We start from the raw sequence: 25257 nt of genomic DNA, 5'->3' as shown, positions 1-25257 counted from the left end.
AGTCTTAATCTGCAAAGTAACTATATAACTACAGCTGGCAGATAAAAAGTAAAACATATAATATTTCCTTTTTAAATGTAGTATAGTAGAAGTAAGAAGTAACCAGTGGTGAAGGAAATATTCAGATTCTGTAATACCACACTGTACACATTCTCCATTACAAGTTCTGTCCTGCATTCAAAATACTACTTAACTACAATTCAGCAGTATTGCAAGTGTTTTAAGTAGCATTTTCCTGTTGTAGCTGGTTGAGGTGGAGCTCATTTCAAACTATTTTATCTACTGTAGGATAGTTTAATCTGTAACAATACATCATATTTTATCAGCATCATCTCATGTCATCATACAATTTGTATGTAAACTCTTCATTTGTAAAGTGATGTAGCTGTCATATAAATGTAGTGGATGTAAAGGTTTACAATATTTTCCTCTGAAATGTAATGTTTTAGATATATAAAGCATCAAATAGAAATACTAAAGTTAAATACAAGTACTTCAAAAATGTATTTAAGTATTGTACTTGAGGAAATGTAAAAACTGCACCCATGTGATTCTAATGTCTGTTTGTCTGTATGTCTTTTCCTCTTTCAGGAGAGCCACAGTCCCCTGGCAACACACGCACACACACGCATACACACACACACACCAAACTTTGGTCCTCCTCTGACACCCCTCCTGGTCCCATATCCCCCCCTGATGCACAACCTCTGGAGGTAAGGGCCTTAGCTTGTGTGTGTGTGTGTGTGTGTGTGTGTGTGTGTGTGTGCTTGAACCATGTTTGTACAGTCTCTCTCCCCCAGCAAAAGCGGACACACTGTCTCCCCAGCTTCCGTTTTCCTCTGCACGCCCGCTGCTGGAGAATTCACGCTTCAGGCTGTTTTCTTTGAGAGAGAGAGAGAGAGAGAGACGGAATATAAAAATATGCAAATGCTATTGTTGAAGCGCAGAACAGTGTGGTGGAAGGGGGGCTGCTCCTTTTACACACCCTCACCTCCCTGCTGCCGCTGCTGCCACCATTGCCGCTTCCACCTCCATCCATCCATCCACTACATGGAGAGAGAGTGAGAGAGACAATTACACATCAGTGGAGAGAGAGAAACACATACACATCAGGGCAGAGAGAGAGAGAACTTCAGGTCTGACCAAGGAGAGAGAAGGAGTGGGGCAGGGTATTAAAATATGCTGAAAGGCCAGTTGAGGCCTTTTGTACCTTTTTTTTTTCTGGACCCAATGGTAGAATACACACACACACACACACACACACACACACACACACACACACACACACACACACACACACACACACACACACAAAGATACAGAGAGGGAGAGAGAGAGAGAGAGAGAGCAGCTATTGAGATAATGAAATCTATCACACAAACCACAAGGCCAGACCTACAAATGTCCCTAAGAAAGGGTGGGAGAGCATGGCAGCAGCCTTTATCATGTACTGTATACTGTACATGTTGTATCCATATGCCTAAACAGAGGCTCCACTACTCTGGCAACATATTTTAATAGTCAAACAGCTAATTAGACCTCTGGTCAGGTTGAAGGTGGGACACTGTCCTGGGAACAGTGGTGGACAAAGTTCTTAAATCCTTTTGTAATACCACAGTGCAAAACTACTCCATAGACATATTCAGCCATGCTGTCACAGCAGGAAAAGCACAGGTAAATAATAAAATCAATGATGGCTAAGTTCCATTTCGCTGGTTCAGTTTCAGGTCCCTATGCATATAATAATATAGGTTGATCATGTGCTTTGCACCTTTACCTGCAAATTAACATGCAACTACAGCTGTCAGATAAATGTAGTGAGTTAAAAGTTCTGGAGTGGAGTAGAAGAAAAATGTAGTGGGAAATTGCAATACTTACATTGTTTCCCACAGGATTTTGTGAGATTATGGTGGGTGGACATGAACCCTCTAGGGGTTCCGGGGGCAAGCCCCCCCCCCCAGGAAGAAAGATGTATACATTTTAAAGTTAAGTGCATTCATTTGGTGCACTTTAAAAGCAAAACAAAGAGGCTCGAGCTATGAAGTACTTTGCGCTCTATAGTTAACAATCTTGGCCTTAGAAAACAATTTGATCACAAACACAATGCATAGATATAAATGTTGATGAAACAGCTAAAACCTCAACTAATTTATTTAGTTTTTCCAGCAACCCTAAAACAAAGAATAATTTGTGTAACATGTTCTATACTTCCTGTGAATATAATCCTAGTAATCTTATTTCCATACTGTATACATTGTGTTACCTTATTTTGAAAACCGGACTTTGTTATACAGTATGTGTATCCTCCCTCCTCGCGCTACATTCACCAATTCTGATGCAATTTAATAAATTACATTGTATGTTGTGCTCGTATTGCGTACAATTACAATTTAATAGCCTCTCTTCAGGTAAGACTCTGATGCTCTAACACTTGTAAAGTGAGAAAATGACAGAATAAAGTTGCTAACGCTGCCTGTCAGCTCACTCTGCTCCTTTTAACTTAATTTACCATAAAGGCTGTAATACCAATGCACTCAAAATTTAGCAGCTAGCTTGATTGCGTTCTCCCAGATGAGTGACAGTGGATACACTCAACACTGTTCAAACCCTTTGTTAACGTTACTGTAATTCCCTCGAAAGAAAAGTGGTTATCTCGAGACGGATGCCAAAGTGTGTGAGTGCACGAGTTTACAGCGGCGGAAACACAACTTTAGAAGTCTTTAATGTTAATATTTAATATTTTTGGTTAATTTTGAAACTATGGCGGGACAAATTAGACTGTGGTGTGCCGTCATAGTCTTGTTAATTAATGGGAAACACTGACTTAAGTAAAGTACAAATATCACAAAATTGCATAGTATATAGTATATTAGGGAATTTTACTTTTCCAGAAGGGGTCTAAACAGTGAAATTAATTTAAATCACCTGTAACTGACCTGTGTTCACACTGGAAAAGTAACGTATGTAAGTATACTCAGATAAAGTCAGTACGCAAATGAAAACACTTTATTTTTGCTGGTGTTAAACACCACTGTCCCACAGCATAATGGACATAATTGTCCCTACACACAGCTGTAAGAATGTGCAGGTGTAGCTGTCCGGTTGTGTCTGAAATCGCTCCCTCGTTCACACGCTCAGTCACTCACTACTCCCTATATAACAGACACTCAGCAGTTTACTCTAAAGTAGAGCAGCAAATTGAGAGCTGAACGAATGATCATCATTTTACATCATCACTGACACTTTCACTGACATCTATAAAAGGCGACACATTGCTTTGTTGGGTTAGTAGAAAGTAGTGTGTATGTCATCGCTCCGTTGTCAACATTTCTGAGGGCACCTTATAGAGCATACATTTCACACAAATGAAATGGCAAGGGGTAAATATAATGTAGTATAGAAATTGGGAGTGATTTCAGACTCAGTCAGCTACAAAAAGACATAGTAAACCAAAACAGAAACGTATTAAATCCCTGGTAAAACATTTCACTTTGTCTTTGTTAAGTTTTATTGGCAGCAGCGTTCCCAAGTCGCGGTTTGATTGACGTCCATTGTTGCATGCATGGCATCATTTCCTGTTAGCGCAAAACAATGAAATACATTATTGTCTTGTAACACATTTTCTTGTGTAGATGGGTGCTAAATTCTCACAACCAACAATCAAAAATCAGCAGGACAGCTCATACAACCTTTCTGCAAGGGCATCTGCCTCAAACGTCCACGCATGAATAAATCATTTAATAGGACTGCTATCCTGCTTTTTTGTATACTAACTGTAGTACATACTGTATTAAGTTAGTATGTATTATAGTTATAGACACAGCTACAATTTTTTCCTAATATATACAATTTGCTTTGTATGAATCAACATTTCAACAACTCTTTTCTTTACATGCATATAAGAAACACAGAAAACACACAACTGCACACACTGAAAATGAAGGTGAAGACCATGAAGCCAGAAAAAGGCAGGGAAAGAGACAATCACACACAAACACAAAAGCAGAAACTAAAACAGACAGACGGAAAACACACATCCAGACACAAACACACGCGCGCGCACACACACACACACACATGCACACACACACACACACATGCACACAGAATAAGAGTGTAGCCCTGTGATAGTGGGAAGCCCATTTGTAAAGCCCTCACGCTCTCAGGAAGACTTTTTGAAGTGATTATGAAGACAGTTCAGATCAAAGGATTTGACAAGTCTGAGTGTGCGCCAAAATATGAGGCCGGGTAATCACACTCAAGCCCCTCCATACAAGATGGCAGTGGTCCCCCCAGCTGCTTTGCAAATGTAATGTGACACTTACGGATAAACAGATTATCAAGGAATAGAGGGGTTGGGCGAAGGGACTGAAAAGAAAGAAAAAAAAATCTCTCCACAACTTGTAGAAATTAGAGGGGGAGATATAGTTTATATAATGAACTCTGGGGACGGGCAGTGTCAGAAAAACGATGATTAATTCTCCAATGCTGATCAGGTCTAAGCAATATAATTTGGGAATATTAGTGGGAACATTAGATGAGGCAGTATTTCTTGTGGTGGTATGGTAGACTGTTGCTTTTTTTCTTTCTTTCTCTTTTCCTTCAGTAGTTATTATAGATTAATCCATAATCCTCACCACCTAAAGACATTTTTGTCAGTGAAGCTCAGGGAAAGAGCCGGTAGAATATCTTTTTTTGGGGTGGTGGGGTGGGGGGTATATCTCCGCTTGTGCTCATTTCCCCTCAGCATGATGTCACATTGTCACGTTCACGTGTCATCGCTAGCTCCTCTCTCTTTCATAAGGTATTTTGGCAGTTGGGACTTATCAGTTTATATAACCGGCAGTTTTCTCCATCATGTACGCTACTCCATTTTTTTTAACCTTGTACCATATAAAATATAATATTTAGTGCTCATAAAAAGACAATAACGGCCACAATGCATTGTTATGAATGAGTTTCAATGAGTGTTTTTCTGAATGAAATCAAGCAGAAGAGTGTTGTATGTAGGGGCATGATTGAATATGTCAAGCAAAATGGCAAGTTTTGCAACTATGTCATAATGTCAGACAGCATGTGTTTGTATTGTGTTTGAAGAGATTTCTTGTGCCTGAGACATGTAGAGATTTTCAAATTCCAATCTCCATTGAGAAAAGCATCATTTTTTATTGCTGTATTCCTCTGTGTGCCTGCACAGCATTTTAGAACACTGAAACTCTGAATAAAGTAAAAGTGGTCTGTCGTGTAGCAGACGCCGCAAAACAATTTTACTATATGCCGGCGCAATCTAGTGAAAACCACCTATCTCCAAATTTGGTGATGTTTATAAAGTGTCTAAAATAAAGGGTTAAGAAAATCCATCTACCTTTTCAAGTAATGAAACTATTTAAGAACCTATTAGCTGAAACATGCTTCATCACAAAGCTAAAAGCAGGGCTGTTTTTCATGAAAAGTTGACATTTTGGTAGATACATGGTTTTCACAGGACGATGCATTTTCTTATCATTGTCCTCAGAAAAATAATGGACTCTTGGAAGACAGGTCACTGATCTGACTGCAACAAACCAAATACTGCATGTTCATGGTTGTTTAATAAAATTAAATTTGATAATAAAAACAGAACAACAGAAGCTTTGCTCTACGTCTCTTTGTCCTCTAAGTGTTGCTACATTTCTTTGTTAAGTCTTTAAATCAAAAACAAAGTCCTCTGCTTTCATTGTACGAGGCCAATAAAGTGGTCCTGAAGTGCATCCCTCAGAGTCACCGAGTGTCCATTTGTCCAGTCAGAAGAGGGTGTGCTGCTTTCTATCTTTATCTGTGTGTGTGTGTTCTGAATGACCCTTGTGGCGGGACAAAGGTCCCTTTGAGGGCGCACGGACAGATGGATGGACGAGGCGACTCAGCGACAGACACAGAGGACTGAGGCTCCAGTGTAGCCGCCGCCACGTGGGCCTGAATCCCCTTTCATCTCCGCAACTCGTCCATTTCCTGTCCCTCCACTCACACATACACGCCGAAACATGATGCAGCATAATGGCATGGTTTTAGGGATGGATTTAAGGAAAGCATTGGTATTTCGAAAAGAACAAGAGGATTGGCCGTTTCCCAGTGATGAGCTACTTTCAAACAGCTCCTGGCCTTATTTATATACAAATATTTTTGGTTTGGTTTATTCGCAAATACAAAAGCCAAAAGCTGACAAAGGCACGCAGACAGAAAGGCAGAAATACAAACTGCGCGGTGGAGAAAAAGAAACCCCATGGAGCTGATAAAAATATCTCACCCCAAAAGAGAAAAGAGGGAGAAAAAAAACAAGTTCACCAGCAGAGACACAGGTGCATTTGTCACAGAAACAAAATAGTGCCAAAAACTGATACAGAGTGGCATTGTGGAGTTTGTTTCTGCATACAGAAAAGACTTGAAACTTTCAGTAATTATAAAAAAACCCACCTTTCCTTTGAATTGGACATCTTCGATTTCTCATTTTACTACAAAAACAACTTAATGTATGCCACCATATAGGACATAATTCTTCCTTTTCCATTTTTATGACTTCAAGCCTGTGTAGAAACTGTAAATATCCACCCCAATGAATCAATAATATTTTATTAGTGTATGTAAATGTGTCACAAAACCCAATATAACTGAGACACTATCATGTACTCCCACCAGTTCAGCCACAGACACATTCATAAATGAAATGGACTTCCTCTCCCCTCCGGTTCGATGTGTCAACAAGAGATGTCAATTTGATTGGTCAGTACTGAGGCCAGATAGGCTATTGATTGGCTGGTCATTAGGAGAGAGTGGCCCAGCGGGAGTATCAGGGCTGACACCGTTAACACCGAGCACCGCCGTGTCGACCGCTCTTTAACAAACGGCCATCAGCCAACCGGGACCCGGCCATTGACCCACCGGCTCCCTGCAATCCCTTACTGCCAGGCAGTAGTGTGAGTAAAGGGCTGTGGTGTGTGGTGGTATTGATCCCTGGATGAGACACTGGGAAATTGTATCGGAGACAAGTTTACAATCGGAGTGAAAGCGATTTTTAGCTCTGAGAATGGGGCAAGGTCTGTGGAATTTTTGTCGTGTAAACGTAAAAAAAAAAAGACACTGAAACGGGCACTTCTTGAACACCTTGGTATCATGACAAGCTTTGTTGGCCCTCAAGTGTATATTTATATTTTACACTTTGTTTCACACCACCCCGGCGCTCCATTTGTTTGGAATCTACAAAGATTTAAAGACATAAAACACTTCCCCAAAATATGCTGCACCAACTGTTGTGCTATCTGCAAACCAACTCAAACAAGCATAGTTGAAATCTGGCCAGCAAAAAATCTTCTCACGCAAATATGAACAACTGGAGTGATTTATGAAAATTGATTCCTGTAATTAACATAATTATGTGTCTGACAAATGTCGTTCAGTAGGTGTATGTTTTAAACAGAGTGATAGGTGAGAGCATGAGAGGAAAGTGAATGGATGCAGCTGGGTTGCCACATAAGACAGATCCTGCTTTAAGCTTTAATATGGTATTCGATATCTGCATGGTTGTGGTGATTTGCACACATTTTGTCTGGATGTGACTACGCATGTTGACAGCAAACATAATTTTCATCCAACACAGTATCCCTAGGAATTAGAAGTTATTATACTTATGCAGCAAAGTAATAGGGTGGAGGTCAGGGTGGTGGACAGGCGTCTGACTTTCACACAGGAGGCCACACACTAAAAATCACTGCGTCAAAACTGACTCAATTTGGGTGAAAAGAGCACCACCACAATACTGGGCAAACTTTACCCAGTGCTCATAGATAACCAGTGTTTTGACCCAGTGTTAATGCTGTGTTTCTGTATTATTCATCCGGACTAAAACATGGTATGGTTGGGAATTCTTAAAATCTAATTAGCTCTTTTTATACTTAAATGTCTCTACGTGTAACTGATTGTAAATATTATGCATATCCTTTATAGTTTTGAATCGTCTGCACATTGTTTTGTACAACTACCAATACATTTGTGACAGTTTTAAGATAAAACTTGAGCTGGTTGTGCCCAACACTGACTCAAAATAACCATATTTTTAGTTTGGGTAAATAACACAACTCAGTAATTATAATAATTAAAATAAACACATTGATAGTGAGTAAAGGTAACCCTGTAACCCTAACTTTTATTACCCCAACCACAGTATTTCCCTAACCTTAACCAAGTGTTAGTTGCCTAACCCTAACCATGCCTTAGCCATATTTTATTTGCCATAATCATGATCCTTCCCTAACCTAAACTAAACTGCAGTTGTGCACATGGAGAAATTGTAGAAAGGGGGAATTTTAAAGTTTGTTTTTAAGTTGGTCTGGATGTTACGTCCTGCAAACATTCCTCCCTCTACAAGTAACAGAGGGTGGTTTACTTGGTCTTTTATTTGAGGTCAAACAGGTGTTTATTGTAGCTGCTCATTGCATGTATTGTGAAATCAGAACCTAAATATCTTCATATAAGTATACTATTTTTCCAAAGCTCTCTTAGCCCCATATCTTTCAATCCCATGATGTCATATTGTGACCATTTAGACACCAAACTTGGCCAGCCTCTGCACATCTGAGCTGTTGCCACCAGTGACATATTACGAATTTACTCCTGAGTTGCTCTCACAGTGAAATAACTTATGCTCTGTATAGCATGCAGCATTAGCTAAATGCTTAAAATGTAAGAAAATGTTTCACATGCTGTGTATCTCAGGTATTTGACCATTTGGCTGATCAGACGTCTTCATGGGGAGAGTTGGCAGAGGTACAAGTCAACAAAAGCAGATTGGTTCAGCACCCCCGTGCCTTCTGGGGCGCCTGCACATAAATCTGTGTGTGTGAGAGAAAGAGAGAGAAAGTGTGTGTGTGTGTGTGTGTGTGTGTGTGTGTGTCAGGGGTAATAGATGCAAGCATGTGTGTGTGTGTTCCTGTGAAAAAACATGCTTTCAGTGTATCACAGCTATAGACCGTTTTGGCACAAGTTACCCTTTCAAATATCATTAGCTGTACTTATCAGATTAGTTTGAGAAAGGGATTAACATGATTGTGATACTGGCTGCCTGTATGCTGGTTTATTGAGCTGGTTTAACTCCACTCAAAATATAAGGCAAATACTAGTTTTTAAATATCCTAGGACACACTATGCACTGATAGCTTAAAAAAAACACAAGTTTAGTTTTAATGACATCGGATGTATCTGGTAAGCGATGAACTGTCAGAGCTGAGGAAATATTTCATGACATTGGGGGAAGTGAGGGACGAAAACAGCAAATAACCACGCGATGGAGACAGCCTGGAATGTCAATGTGTGTGTGACTGTGTGTGTGTGTGTGCAGCAAGTGTGTCAGTTTGAGTGTGTGAGGGAGAGAGTGGCGGGCTGTGATCAGAAAGTGAATGAGCCATTTCACTGACTGCAGCTTGCTCTCGCTCTCTGTCTCGGAGGGGAAGCCCGAGCTGTGGACAGCAGTGGAAATGAGCTCGGCCGTGCAGTAAGTGTGGCGACCTCATGGCTAACCTCACACTGTTTCCACCACTCTCCCCACTAAATGCTGCCTACTGTATCCTGCCCAGGAGGAGGAGGAGGAGGAGGAGGAGGAGGAGGAGGATATAGCCTAACCCCCCCTCTCACCAGCCAATCTGGATGAGTAAAAGAGCAAAGACGTGCTAATTCTATCTACAAGGGACTGCTCATTTGTGACCATGTTGGTTTGTGCAAGTAGTGTGAGTATTAAAAAATGTGATGGATGTCAATCAGCTTCTTACTAACAGTGTTGACTACTTAACATGAGATTTCTGTATTTTTTTTATTTCCCCCCATGTGTTCACAGGTTTGGATTAGGCAGGGCTCAACTGGGAAAAGGTGATGTCAAATACTTGCGTGCACCAATCAGGATGTAGCAACATTTGAATCAGAATCTGATGACAGTTGTTGGGTTTTTTGGTGACCATCAATGAAAACCCGCACAGTCCTGATGGTTAACCTATATTATATATTTACTATCTTACGTAAATCAAAGTTAAAAACATATTTCTGTATTTATTAAGAGGTTAACACATCAGGACTGTGCGGGTTTTCATTGATGGTCACCAAAAAACCCAACAACTGTCATCAGATTCTGATTCAAATGTTGCTACATCCTGATTGGTGCACGCAAGTATGTGACATCACCTTTTCCCAGTTGAACCCTGCCTAATCCAAACCTGTGAACACATCGGGGGAAATGTATATATAGTGTATTCTTAAATTGAATAAAATATAAAACACTAAGCTGTTCTCTCTTTTTTTAAATCACTGTGCTTTACATTAAATGAAAAATATTGTACTTGTTTTGTACACCATTTTAGAATAAACACCCTCAAACCAGCCTGATATACAGTTTTTTGAATCTCTTTAAAAATAAAGTTGTGTGGGTTTGAATTATGTGTTCATGTATGCGTTTGTAATGATTAATGAGCCAATTCTAAAAACCATACAGCACTTCTGTAAATGCCTACCGGGCTTTGGAACACTGACAAATCAAAATGTCAATAAAAATATACCAAAACGTACTTATTCAATTGAAAACATTTTTAGCTCAGTGTCGGTCTATCGCATGGCTACAAGCATGGACCAACTTCTTACTGTTCATTACCAAGTCATTACCATGGATACTGCCAAATAACTGATGCAATGTTTGTATTTTAAGTCAAACTTCAAACTACAAGCTTCATAGAAAGCACAGCAGCGAATACTTTTACTAATATACATATACATATACAAGTAACTCTCCGATCACCTGGAGGGTTTAGGGTATTTTAAATAGAAGTATAGTATAATAGACAGGTTTTCAACCTTGGGTAGTACCCACTATGTCTTTTAATGAGCAAAATTTCTCTGGATAGACTGATGTATTGATATTTGTTTGACAAATTTAATTAGCATGTCTAACTTCAGTGAAACCCTATATGTTCCAAAGCCAACTGCTTAGGAATAATAATGATATAAATTTAAAAAAATTACACGGTTGTTTTCAGCTTGACGACATTAAACCAAAGGTTTTTGAAGTGTTACATGTACCTATTCTAAAAAACAGAGGCAAAAAAATAATCAAGGGTGAATATATGGTTTTTAATTGTTAGGGTCATGAGAGTTTTAGGCCCTAATAAGGGTATCATTGGCCAGAAACTGATAATCTTTGTCCCCTATAAAACAGACAAAAGAGTGAAGTCACAAGTGGTGGATGTTAAAGAAAATGTTTTACTTATGTTGCTCGCTGCAATAATGTTTATGTCTGAATAAACAGTGCATTTTGTTTTTGTTCTCCAGTTACATTTGGTTTCAAAGGCCCAAACTAAATAAAAACGCTCCTTATAAAAACCTTAATCAGAATAAACAGGCCCAAACCAAGTCAGTTGTAGGGGGATAGTTAAAACCTTTTCATAAACTGAAAACTAATGATTCTTCCAAGAACAGTTGGAAATTTGCGGAGAACTGACCATTATTGGACCATTGGAACGTAGGAAAATAAGAAATAACAACCTATTCATTCAAGCTGTAACTTTATTACGAGCAACATATGAATGCCAACTACCCCGCTATCTTCAGGGAGCTGATCAATCCTGTGCCAAAGAGATATTGCTAAATGGGTTGGTGCTGAAAGGTTCGAGTTGAGGAAGACAAATGCTTGATGTATTCATCACTTTTGTGCATGTCACACAGGTGTTCCAACTAAACGTGTATTAGATCACATCCCATTTGGACAGTTGATCAGAAATCTTCAATCGGAATGATTTCAATCAAAATGAAAAAAGCATGCATGTGAATGTCGCGTCAGTGAGTGTATTCTGCATCATTACAAGCTGTAGGTTTGGATGGCTTGTAGATGGGTCCAAGCAGCATTCATATTTTGGTACTTATTTTCGGAAATTGACAAAATTTTGATCAAGGCTGTCTTCAGTCTCCAAAGCTCCAAATCAGCTGTTTCCTTAGTGCATCTCATGGTGCAATCTAGCACTTACCTTGTAGATTAACGACCAAAGATTTACCACATATCTCTCACGGTTTTCAGCTTTTGTCTGGGACAGCCCAAAATTGCACAGTGCAAAGGGGCCTTTAAGGAGAAGCGGAAATAGTTGGAAAGTGAAAGGAGGGAAAATGTGACAAAGATGGATACACAAAGAGAGAGAGAGGTGGCAAGATACGGGAAGACAGTGCAGAGTACAGAGAGGAAGATAAAACACCTGTGGAGAAAGCGAGTTGAGGAGCAGAGCGATAGAGAAGTGGAGAGAGAGAGAGGAATAAAGAGGATGTAAGTGGGGAAAGAGGGAGAGCGGCAAACATCCAGCTCTGCTCTGAGCTAACCCCTCCTCACAGGGGATCCAGCTGGGCAGATTGCATGTGAAACAGAGGCTTTGATGGTTGCAGGTAGCAGCTTTTTTACCTCCCTTGCCCTCCCCATCCCACCATCCACCCACCGCTCCCTCTCCTCCCGGTTCCTCTCTGCGGAGCAGCAGCGCGAACCAGAGCGGCCCTTCAGCAGGCACAGGTGGTATTGCTCACTCCAATTTAGCTCAAACCCCCGACTTGAAATAGCGCGGCTGTCATAGGCAATCTGCGGCGCGAGATGGACCGCTGACTCCGGCGGTGGGGAGAAAACGTTGAAGTAAGGGCGGGAGGAATGGAGGGAACAGAGAGAGGGGAAGAAGGAACCCCCCCGCTGAGCTCTTCCAATCCAGCAGCAGCACATATTCAGCGTGTGCTCGGTGCAGACAGAGGTCAGAGTAGCCAGCAGTTTATTTATCGCAGGATCGGACTGCCTGCCATATGGGGGGTCCAATCTGTAGGGGAAAAGGTGCTGCTGACACATAGCACAGCTGAGTGGAACAAACTTTTAAACCAGAATGTACTGAATATTTGGCGCTAGTAATCCTAGTAGAGACCTTTGAGGTTATATAACACATCTGCTGGCAGCCATATTGGAAGTCTGTGAACAGCTACGTGAATTTACAGCTTTTATTGGCATATAGAAGATACAGTATTAGTTGTTTTGACAAGACATTATACAAGGTTAACCAAACATAGCACCTGGCTAATAATCTAGCTAACTTTATTGGTTACAGCTTAGATGATGGAAAGATCTGCATTGGTATTTCTGAAGCACTTTCATGGGTGTCTTTAAAGATTCATAGTTGTCCTAGAAAGGTTAAACCTGAAGATGTTTCGCCTCTCATCAAAGGGGCTTCTTCAGTTCTTACTGGTAGGGAATAGGGGATAAGTGGTATCTTAGTCTGTTTAGAGATGGTCTCTCTGTTCGGGCGTAAATCGTCTCTCTCATGCCTCTTTTGAACCATCTCTCCTCCCTGTCCAAAAGATGTACATGGTTGTCACTGAAAGAGTGTCCCTTGTTCTTCAATTCTAGGTAAACCGCTTAGTCATGACCTGGGTTGGTGGCCCTTCCGTGTTGAGTAAATTATTTGCTAATTTGCTTAAGTTTGAAATTTGATTGTTTTTCAGAAACTTTTAAAAAGAAATTGCAGAGAGCTAGATGACAAGATTGATTCCACTATCATTGCTGCACGGCTGGAAACAGGGAGAAACTGCTGGCCTGGCTCTGTCGACCTCCAAAGCTTAGTAATAAACACATATTAAGTTGTTTGTTTAACCCATACAAAAATGTAAGCTTAAAAACAATTCACCTTTTCATAGGGGGTAGAGCGCTGGAGTATTTCTGGACCAGGCCCATTACCTTCCTGCAACTGGTGCTAGCCATGAAATAGTCTGGCATATAACCCCCTGTGAATACTGTCATTTTATCCCATCAGAGAATTAGTTTAAAGCTGCATAAATAGTATGTACAGTATTTACTGTTTGATGCAGTAATGTGAAAACAAGCTAGCATTGTCAGACTCAAACGCACAAACAGGATTAACCATGCTAGATAAATGTGTCAGTTGTTCATGGACGTCCAACATGGCACTCACTATAGCGACTGAGAGTTCAAAGTCTTAAATGCAACACACAATAGCTTTGTTGGATAGGGTCATGTTGAATCACCAAAGCTTACACCAGCCCTATTCAATTAGCGGCCTGCGGGCCACGTCTGGCCCAGAAGCAACCTCTGTGTGGCCCAGCATTCATAAATCTGATATATGACAAAATAGGTAAACTACACATATAGTGTATGGAAGTAGCTAAAAAAAGAGCCATTTCATTTCCTTCTCATCTCTGTGGAGAGTTTCACATGCACTGGACTGATCAAGCACGATATTTACAGATGTAGTGACACAGCGAATCCAGGGCTCAACAATAAGGACTGCAGCCTCTTCCCTCCTCTGTTTTTCTACAGAGCGCCTGCTCTCCACTCCACGTACACACACAGACACACACACACTTACACAGAGCGAAGTCAGCCAGCAGATCAGTGGAGATTATATGGGCAGCAATTATATTGTTACAAACAAGCTAAAGTGAAAGCTGTCTGTGTGTAGCCAAACTGTTTAGCTTAGTTTGCAGGTTTCCCTCAAAATCTGGACACTGATATAAAGTCAGCTCCTGGCTGAGACAAACCTTCCTCCCTCTACCAGCAGAAGCAGAGGGAGGAGCAGGAGTACAGGAGGAAGGACTGATAAGGACTAGTGTCTGAGTTTGTCATTCTTTCTAAACTTCACTCAGTATTTTGATAATTAGAATGTTTTATTCTGACATTTGTTTCCAGTGAGATATTATTGACTTTGCTGTTGTAAATAATGTTGCTCTAGAAACATCATTTAGTTATAATGAAATATTCAATACTAATCCTGTTACTCTTGTATTCTTTTTCAAAATATCTTTTTTAAAAGGCAATTATTTAATAATGAAAAAGAACCAATAAGAGTATTTATAAAAAAAAAACCGATAAGGAGTATCAATAGAGTGTATCAATAAATTCCTAATAACTTGACATTAGCCATGTTTCCATCAAATAGTCATGTGAATTTTAAGCGTCGCAATGTCGCAAAAAAGAAAAAAATAAAGAAAATGCGAATTAGGTGTGTTTCCATGAGCGAATAAACCAGGCTAGCAGACAAGCGTAGTTACGTCAGTAGACGTAAGTTTAAGTTACACATGGCTGTAATAAACAAGACGTATGGGTTCCAAACAGAAACAAAACCAGTTGCTAGACCTGAGGACCATTGAACTGGGAAAAGATTTTCAGGAGTGTGTTTCAAGTGGGCAGTTTGCTACCAGCCATGTCTCGCGCGTAATGGCAATATCTGGCAAGATGCCGACAGCGGAAACAGCTGATCAGTTTCCATCTCCCATTTAGCACATTAACTCTTTTTCGACAAAGGCAAAAACCACCTCAAGAGAGCGTAACAACTTTTTTTGCAAAATTAAGGATTTTTTTCAAATTTGGCCGTTTCTATGGAAACACGGCTACTGACACCACAGCTCCAGTCTCTACTTGCAGGAAGTTTCAAGAGATGACGGCCCTGAATATGAAGTCAACATACAACTGTCCCCTTACTTGAAACTGAAAACAACACTTGATTGTTGTGAAGAAGCGATTAGCGTTGTATCCTGTCCACAGATTGTATAGTGCTGATATTCTCTTCTTGACCTGGATATTTGTGCTTCCTCTCTACATTACCATCTTACTTTGGAGACATTATATAATTGTTCCCCAGAATAGGTCACAAGACTTACAGAAAGAGAATTTTTGGACCAGTTCTTAATCTTTAAAACAAAGTTCACAGCAGCTGCGTCAAGGTGTTTTTTTCCACTTTGATCTTCCAGAAAGAATTTTGGTACGACTGAAGATACAATTGTGTACCTGCCTTAAAAGACAGCAGATTCTACAAAAACGAGATAGCCAGGTAAGATGTGTGTGTGTGCTGCTCTTGCAAAAAAGGTGCAATTGCAAGGTCCTGAAAATAAACCTCAAACGTTTTGAACCCAGAAGAGCGGTGAGGAAAAAGGATTTTGGTTAGGGGAATGAATCCCATATCGTATTTTACGCGAAGGCATAGAAAGCTCTTCCCTCTATTTTCTTATCATCCTCTCTGTCTGTCTCACTCACTCTTTTCTCTTTGTCTCTCCCTCTCTCACACACACACAAACACACAGCTACACACCCATCTGCAGTATAATTGTCTTAAGTGCAGATGCTCCCTTCAGAGGTGCATTAACTGGTAATGCCTGCTTCTGAGGATCCCTGGGTGCCTGATATCCAGCGAGCAGACACAGTGAGCACCCGGCAGTGTCGCACAGCTCACAAACAGCAAGGGATTTACACACACACACACACACACACACACACACACACACACACAGAGCAACAAAAACAGGAAGCACACGATTAGAATGAGCTCTGAGAGACTGAAAAGCGTTTCTTCTCTGACAGGGTGCGTTTAAAGCCTTGTTGTTTTCGCCCGCAGCTACAGCCAGCTCAGATGATGTTGAGTTCCTTACAGAGGGTGTACGAGGCTGCTTTGGCTGCATGTTAACGTAGACTACAAAAAAAAACATGCAAGCTCACTCTCGTTGTGTAGAGTTTAATGCCAGCTTTGGTTAAATCAGCTAATTTTGTTGTTGTGCTCAGAAACCAAGGAATGTAGCTTTACCATACACGCAGAAAAGGAGCATCATTTCAATTTGATGATATAAATTATACTTGTGAGTTACCAAAGCAGCGTGCTTTTTTCCACCACTGTTTCTGAGATAGTTTTCAAGGGTTTGATGACATTTGAAACATGTTGTTCTATCTCTACCCATTTTTAGCAACATGTTTCCCAATTACATTTGAACCAAGGTCTGACAACATGTCACCTGTTTTTCCACAGAATAAAAAAAAACAGATAAGATAATCCCAACGAGGAACACATGGAATTCAGATCAGATCACTAAAACCCGACTGGAATGTGACCCAACGACCATTGGAACCTGAAGATAATCAAACCCAAACAGAGAAAGAACATTAAAATTGGTACCAATGAATTTACACTCTTGCCGAGCAGCTGGTATGCTTGGATCCACTTGGGGTTCAGGCATATTAAGAAAAGACCTGCGTTAAAACAGTGCAGGGGTCAGTGTTGTTGGGGTCTGTTGTTTAAGGCTCAGTTGGAGTTAATGTTGTTAATGTGTGCTGGCATGTATTCGATTGGCCACACCTTGCCGGATTACTTCATTTTGCGTTGCAGCCAAAGTTGAGCATTTTAACAATATCTCACTATGTCTTGTTACAAAGAAAAAGCATTAATTGCAGGGTCACAAGAGAACATAGGTTGTTTTTGCCAGCTAACCAATACCATTATTTCTCTAGTGAAGACAGTCTCCTTCAGCCAGGTAGGAGACACTGCAGTGAACTGAGTAGCCAATAAGACTGAATGAGACACCAGTAAAGGCCTTTTCACACAGGAAGCGACACTGCTCCGGCGTAGTCGCCTGGCCCAGCAGGGTCGCTCTGCGCTTCTCATGTGAACAGACACCGAGACAAGCGCTCCGCGAGTAAACAGAAGACGGTCAATAGATAGTAACCAAGGCAACGGCTTCTGTGCGCCACTGTATTCCTTCATAGCCTAGCTTAAAGTAAAACTATAAGTAACGTTAGTTGATAGGCTATATTATTATATTATATATATTATTCACATTCATATAGCAGATAAATCTAGTCATGCAAATACCCTCCTGTTAAATTTATATATTTCAGGGAAGTCATGGCGAGGATCAGTCTCTCGCCCATCTTCTTTTTGTGCTGCGTGTCGCGTAGGCTACAGAAAGTTCAAGCCAATTCAACTTTGGCAGGGGGGGGGGGGGGGGGGGGGGGGGGGGGGGCGTGTGCGTGAGACGAGCATGACCGCGACAGTTTCATGGGAACACGCCCGCTTGTCGCTTCGCCTGTCGCAATGCCCGCGCCTCCCTTTCTACACGCTCGCCTCTCATTGAAAATGAATTACGAAGCGCGTAAATCGCTTCCCGTGTGAAAAGGCCTTGAAACTGCAACTGTAGTGATTAACTCACATACAGTATTTGCACTTGCTCTGCATAAGTGTTGATTTTGGCCACATTCCCCCACTCTGTCAAGTCCACATTCAGTCCACAATGTGGCTAAAACACACACATTTGTACCTACAGTACACACACACACATACACTTTGTCTTGGGAGACCAAACTGTTCAGTGACACTCACATTGTCTCTATCTGCCCGGAGCCCCATCAGGTCAATACTCTTTCATCTTAGTAAAAAACGGCAGACAGTGCCTTTAATTAAAGAAGTGGCTGGCCACTGAGTTGTCCATCAGAAGCATCAGAAGAGAGAGAGTAAGAGAGAGGGAGAGAGAGCAGGGACTTTCATCCTCTGGCTTCAAACGCTCTGCTGAAAATGGAGTTTTTAGCCACTCCGGCGCTAACGTAGCGGACGGCCCTCCGCGCGTGACGACTCGCACCCCGCGGCGTCAGCGGGGAGTCTGCTCAAAAGCACCGCACACACACACACACACACACACACACACACAATGAGACAAAGACGACGAAAATCAGAGTGCACAAAAACACACATTATGCATGTGCGCACACACACACACACACACAAGAGGAGGAACTAAGTAGTCAGTATGGATGGAAGCTCCAGGAGCATAATGACTGCTTCTGAGAGAGACAGACATGCAAAAGAGCAGAACATTTCTCTCTGAAAACTGGACTCTTTTATGTAACAGCTCTTTATAAAGCTATAAACTAAAGTAACAAAGTGTGTGTTTGTGTGCGTGTGAGTGTGCAAGTGAGAAAGGATGCAGTTAACTTTGGAGTGCTCTGAGTCATCTTTCCACATTGACGGCACGGCATTCGTACCTGTCTCTTAAAAGTATCATAGTATAATGCATTTGTGCGTGTGTGTGTGTCTGGGTGCTTACCTTGAAACAGATATCCAGAGAACACCTACGTAAACTCTCATCTGTACTAAGGTGACAAATGAAATAGCGTCAGAGCAAGAGAGTTGAAGATAAATGGCACAACCCCGGTGTGGAGCAATTAAACCTCTTTCTATGCCCACATTATTCACTTCCTCCTCCTCCCCGCTCCTCCCTGCTCCTCTCTCCAGGGGGTCCCAGCCTCACTTTGTTTGTTTTAATTATTTTTCCGTATGCAAATGTGTCTTTCCTTTATAATTGCTGCATGAACTTCTCGTCTCTGATTTGGAGAATTGAAAGGTGGGGTGGGGGTGGAGGGCAAGAAAGGAAGAGCACTGGTTATCGATTCCAGGGGAGCCATCTTTGGAGAAGTCATCAGCCAGTGGTGGTAAGGTAATCAATCGTTCATGTACATCACACCACCTCCCCCTTCCTCCATGTACTAGCAGCGTGAGAAGTGTTAATACTACCTCGCGACATCAATCACACACTGTGAGACTGGCGGGGAGGTGGTAGGAAGCAGAGACGAGTGCGAGGGGAAGACGGGAATGGGAGGCAGAGGAAGAGTAATACAGGCAAAACAAGGAGGAAGGAAAGGAAGGGAAGGCAAGGGAAGTGGCCGGTTGAAAGACAAATGATGATGATTCGTTTTTGGCACTTAAAATTTCCCAAATTAAAGGCATGGCTATTGACTAAAGAAAAAAAAGAATTTCCACCTCTTCAGATTTTAGCAATGGCTAAAGGGAAAAAAATTAAAGTGAAAGAGTTATAAGTACCTTGGTAATACAATTGACAGGGAATTGACCTTTGACATAAACACTTAACAAATAGGGCAACAAAGACAAAGAACCTTCTCAATGATTGGTTAGTATAGTATATGAATCTGAGAATCTATTTACACCAGATATACATGTGATCTGTATCTGGATATTTCACTGAAAGTGATAAATGTAAATGATATAATGTGGCAACATTTCACTCAACATGCTCAAAGGTCACCTAACTTCTCCTTTTCCTTCTATCTCAATACAGCAAGTCCTCTAAATGAAACAACATAACCTTTTGTTTGTCCATGCCCCACATGACACATGGAAGCATTTTGTGATCTGACGGCTCCATCAGCAAGAAGACATCAATTGCCCATGCATATGGAAACTGCTGAAAATAAATCGTTTTATTATATAACTACACTGTGATTAAGGTTTGGTTAGGGACTCCAATAAGGTTAGGGGGCCTTTGTCGTCATGGTTGCACTAATAACCACGGGGTTAAAGTGCGGGGGCGATCCTGGTCAGGCTTGAGGGATGAATGTACTGCTGACCCATCCATCCACCCAGACCTTGGGTGTAAAGTCGTTTTGTGGCACTTGCTGGACTTACTGATGCTGTCATTCGTATTGGGAGGACAGCCTCCTCAAGCAGGTCCCACAAAAGCTACAAATGGAAGGATGGAACAAAAAATAAGCAGAACCCATACAGCAGCATTGTTTCCCTTGACCTGGGATACGCCATGTTTGCTTTAAAACCAGGTGTAAATGCAAAGGCCTGGAGGAGGGATTCATGTGGTCTTAATGTGCAAAACCCAATTCAACTGGGCAGCAATGTTACGGTGAGTAGCTGCCATAGTTTTCAACTGTTCTAGCTGACAAATCACACAGAAAACAGGGAACCTGGACTGTCCTCCCATCTGAATGCGGTATTTGTAGTTTGGGGTGAAATAGTAACTGTGTAGCAGACGTCACATAAAAATGTTTTATTTCTTCTTCCAGCAGATTCATTTAGAAACCAAAAACTGAAAAGTTCACTGCACTTTTCTACTTTGGGGATAAACCTAAAGGATTCTTTATGGCCTCTGGGTTAAGCCAATAGAAATGGCAAAATCCTCTGTCAGAGTAAGCAGCAGGAATTATGGGAAATGTGGTTTGAAATCAAACAAAGACTAGCACTACCAAGTGGTGTGAGGGAGAGGCTACTAATCATCTTGACTGTGGCCTCATCTATTCAGGATAATTATCTCAAGGTATAACAGTTAATTAGACAATGATAGATTGATGTTTGAATATGCTACACATGGTACCTTTTAATAAACACAAAACATCACAGCAAGACCAAGGGGGAAAAACTGAAATAAATGCTATCCTTTATTCTTGCAGTGCCTCATTGACAACAAACAGGCCAAACACCAACCTAACTAAATAAAAAATACAACAATATCACATTTTTGTATGAAAAATATAAGAATAGGAAAAAAAGCTAGATTGGTGATAGAAAGTGCAGCAAGTCAGAAAAACAAGTCAAAAAATAAATTTATGAAACTGTATCCCCTTTCTTGCATAAATATATCAGTCCAATTTTGCTACCCCAAAGTAGTAATAGATGTTTTTGGGTAGGTGTTTGCGTGTGTCGGGATGGGGAGGCTGCTGCTGCAGAGCCTTAATGAGGTATCCTATAAAAAAAGAAAACAGAAAAAAGGATAGAGACAAATATTGAGAGGGAGACATGAAGATTTGGGAGGGAAAGATGGGGAGGGAGAGGAAGAGTTACAGTGAGTTGGCTGTGTGCTCAAAGACAAGAGAACAAACCCCTCAAAGTCATTCGGCTAATCCATCTCGACAACACTGAAGCCTCATCATATCGACCCCTCCCTCAGCTGTGCACACAACAACACACACATTTCACTCCCTTCCTGACAGTCCCCACCCCCCCACCCGCAGCTTCTCTCCGATGCTGAAAGGAGAGAGGGATAAAACGAACAGGAGGTGGAGGAAGGTCAGGAGGGATAAAGGAGGGAGGAAGGAAAGGAAAGAACAGCTGAGGTTCACCCCGTGGGCGATGCGGCAATGTAGACGGTGGGTGCCTGAATCCCCCCCCCCCCACCTGACTACTACAATAACTAGCATCTTCCTACAACTGACGGCTTCACTAAACTGACCACCCACGTCTTGCCTTTTCCAGCCCAATGCACCTCAGAGAGAAGAAAGAAGGGGAATCCTCTCTTTGTGAAACAGGTCCTTTACATGAAAACCTAACCAACCTGCACTGCAATTTTTTAGGTTAAATTAAACGATGACAGTACTTCAGGTGCTCGGCAAGATTCATGACCTAACAGGAGGAGGTGAAGGCGATTTCAAGCTACAATATGCAGCTTTTCGCCTGGAGCCAGTGAGGTGTTTATACTGGGCCTACCTTTCTTCCTCCCTCTCATTTGTTCGAGTTCCCGCCCCCAATGCTTGTCACTCGACTTGATGAGCCGTCAACCTTGAATCAGAGTCCAGCCTGAGGCCGAGGCAACGGGCGAATGCAGCCATCCTGCAATTAAATGTAAACAAAAATATGAATTCAGCTTTTCTTCAAATGGGTCCTCTGTGCTGCATTTTGATTACCTGTACTGATGTTTTTAACCACCCTGTCCTTACATTACTGATGAATATTTTCTAAAAAATATTATAGCTTTTTGGGATTTTTTGTATCTTCCATGCAACTGTTTTCATACATTTTTATCATAATATGAAGAGATTTGCAATGACTCAAAACTAAAACAAGAAACGAGAGATAACAAGGCAATTAAATGCATGCTTGCTAAATTCAGTACATTTAGTGGTTGTGCTGCTACAGCCTCACTTGGTCTGGTAGCTTATGGTGGCAAATGTTTGCTAATATTCACAAAAGTTAGCGGGATATTGCTGTGTAACTGACTTTCGGTTTGCTGACTTACTTGCTGACTGTTGTGCATTTATGCTACTGCTACACTGCAAGTTAGCATGTATCATTAAGTAGCACTTTTTGCGACAGTGGCCACTGTTTGGCAAAAGTCACACAATCTCACTTTAAAGCAGTGGCATGTGTTTTCAACTCACCCATTCTTTGAAGCAATGTCATCTCAACATAGCTGAGGGAGATAATATTAGAATCTTATCAGCACTGATAAAGTTATTGATCTGGTACTGTATGTATCAAGATTTAAAGTATCTGCTTGGTCAACTGTGTCTTTCTTTGCTTGACAGTAGAATACAAAGAACGAAATGCAAGCAGGACACTTGATGCTTCACTATCATTGCAGTAATTTTAGGCAGACATGTGGAAAGTCACAAATAGCAGCTTTTAACCCTATATGCAACAATTAAATTGAAATTCCTAAGTATGGATCCTTTATATTATTAACCTGTGTTTTCTGTTATAGCTGCAATTTCAGTGGATTTTCACTCAGCCAGTAAATAATAAAATACCACGACAAAAGTAACATTAGAAAGACAATATCATACATTTATGGATATACCCCCTGTATATGAACTCCATGCGACCTCTGAGTTTCACAGACAAGAGTCAAAATAAGCAAATTAAATCACTTTGTTTAGTACAAAACTAATGAAATTACTGTAGTTATTTGCTCATCCAACTTTTTCCCCTCAAATCTTGATTGGCTTCTGATATTTGTGATATTTTCTGAATTCCTGCTAAATGTAGTCTATTATATATTTGGAAAATAAATGGCGTAAATGAGCAGTCACAGACTTAATGAACAGGTTTACACATTATTAATGGTTGTTGATCAAAATCACCATGGCGACCAGAAAGCAGCAGGCCACTACAACATTCAGCCAACAGGTTTTCCTGTCACTCGTCCTCCCCCCAGCAGCAGCATCCCTCCTCAGAACTCAAATGGTGAAGCACCGCCAGAAAAGTCAGTTTTTCCTGTCTGACAGTGGATTGGTTGCCTGTGGAGAGGGGGATTGTGGGAAGGCAGGGCGCCGAGGCTCTGATGTTGTGTGGCCGTTGGCATCATTCAGATGCTCTGCCCCCAGAACCGATGGCATTACTAAAGATTACCGCGCCATGCTTGGCAGCAGTGTGTGTTTTTTGTGTGTGTTTCTCCCATGTTGAGTGTGTTTATATGTGTGTGTGTGTGTCTGTGCACGCACATCATTTATATGGCTGGATATACATGTAGTGGACGTGTGTGGACGTGTGTGTGTGTGAATTTTCCAGCCTGTGTGTGTGTGTCCCCTCTGGACAGCTGGCGTGCCAAAGCCTGTTGAGCTGTTTGTCACACTTCTCTCACTCAGGAGAGCTCAAACGGCGTGTAGAGGCCTTTCACGGCTGACATGCTGGAGACTGTACTGACATACACACAGACAGACATGCTTTCTTGCTTTTTTTAAATTTCAAGCAGCAACTCTCACGCTGGAAAAATTATCAGGGCATTTGACTCTTTCTCTTCTTGTAATTCTGATGATCCAGAAATCAAAGTTTACTCTGTAGCAGACGATTAGACAGGTTGTAAACAAACCTCCAGTAGAGCTAAATTCTCTACGTTGCTTAATCAGACGGGAAACCAAAAGTGAACAAATTGAGATGCTTTTTATGTCTTCTAGAGAAACTCTAATTCAAGTTACAAGTCTTATTTGCCAAAATGCATCTGCAACTCTTTCAGGTCTTGCTGACTATGAAGATGATGCAGCGTTTCAACATCCTCCTTTTAAAGCTGTGTTAATAATCTTATTTGTAACTGAGACCAAGACTCTTTTAACACATGGGCTTTGAGTCAGTGAACTCTTTTAAGTCCCTTCTTAAAACATACTTTTATAGGAGAGCCTTTCCCGATCTTATTTGACTTTATTTTATCCCTCTTAATTTTATATTAATTTTTCATGCTCTTATCTTGTTTTTTTTTTTGTATTATTCTTTACACTTGTTAAAGCATTTTGTAACTTGTTTTTGAAAAGTGCTCTACAAATAAGGATTATTATTATTATTATTATTATTCAGAAAGTATCTACATGTGCAAAGTTTGCCTGATTCTGACAGATCTTCTTACCAGGTCAACACTTAAAGAGATGCTATTATGCTTTTTGGCTTTTCCACTCTCCTTTATTGAGTTATATCTCTTTTTTGTGCATGTAATAGGTTTTCAAAGTGAAAAAGCCCAAAGTCCAGCCCAAAGGGAGTTCCCATCTCTCACAGAAAGCTCTGCTCTGAACTGCTTGAAAACAGCTCGTTTGTAGTCCAGCCATTTACCTTCCTTTACTTGTGACGTCACAATGAAAACGCGTCATAAAGAGTAAAGAGTTGAGGAGCTCCGCAAGTGGCTGTGGGGGATGCCTGTTCCAACCCGCAGGAGGAGCGTGTCAAGCGGGCCAACTGCCCGCTCACAGAGCCCTCTGCTCCCGCCGTCACACAGACCGCTGCAGCAACAACGGCAGAGGAAAACACAGCTGGAAGGTTTTCATACCGCTTATTTGTCTTTATATTCTCAGGAATGTTGAAACGTTTTAACTTAAAAAAGAGAAAGCTGTGTGGATCGCTGGTGTGTGTGTCGCATTGAACATTATGTCGTGGCAGTTGTGTGTGGCGTCGCTATGAC

The 25257-nt window shown here is 41.2% G+C and overlaps 1 long non-coding RNA gene across 2 annotated transcripts in view; it reads right to left on the bottom strand.

Moving 5' to 3' along the window:
* Window positions 1-559: 559 nt before the first annotated feature.
* LOC123977437 overlaps window positions 560-25257 on the bottom strand; it is a 54716-nt gene continuing 30018 nt past the window's right edge. Inside the window, exons 2-4 of one of the 2 annotated variants that reach the window (XR_006826688.1) lie at window positions 22083-22205; window positions 992-1046; window positions 560-881 (exon numbers count right to left, since the gene is read on the bottom strand). This is a non-coding gene — a long non-coding RNA (uncharacterized LOC123977437). Of the gene's footprint in view, window positions 882-991; window positions 1047-21108; window positions 21343-22082; window positions 22206-25257 lie in introns of those variants that run through there. The other variant, XR_006826677.1, reaches the window with a different exon arrangement.

The sequence above is a fragment of the Micropterus dolomieu genome, linkage group LG01 (assembly GCF_021292245.1).
Source record: "Micropterus dolomieu isolate WLL.071019.BEF.003 ecotype Adirondacks linkage group LG01, ASM2129224v1, whole genome shotgun sequence".
NCBI lineage: Eukaryota > Metazoa > Chordata > Actinopteri > Centrarchiformes > Centrarchidae > Micropterus > Micropterus dolomieu.
Note: the sequence above shows the minus strand (reverse complement) of the source record. Positions and strands in the feature narration are given on the sequence as shown.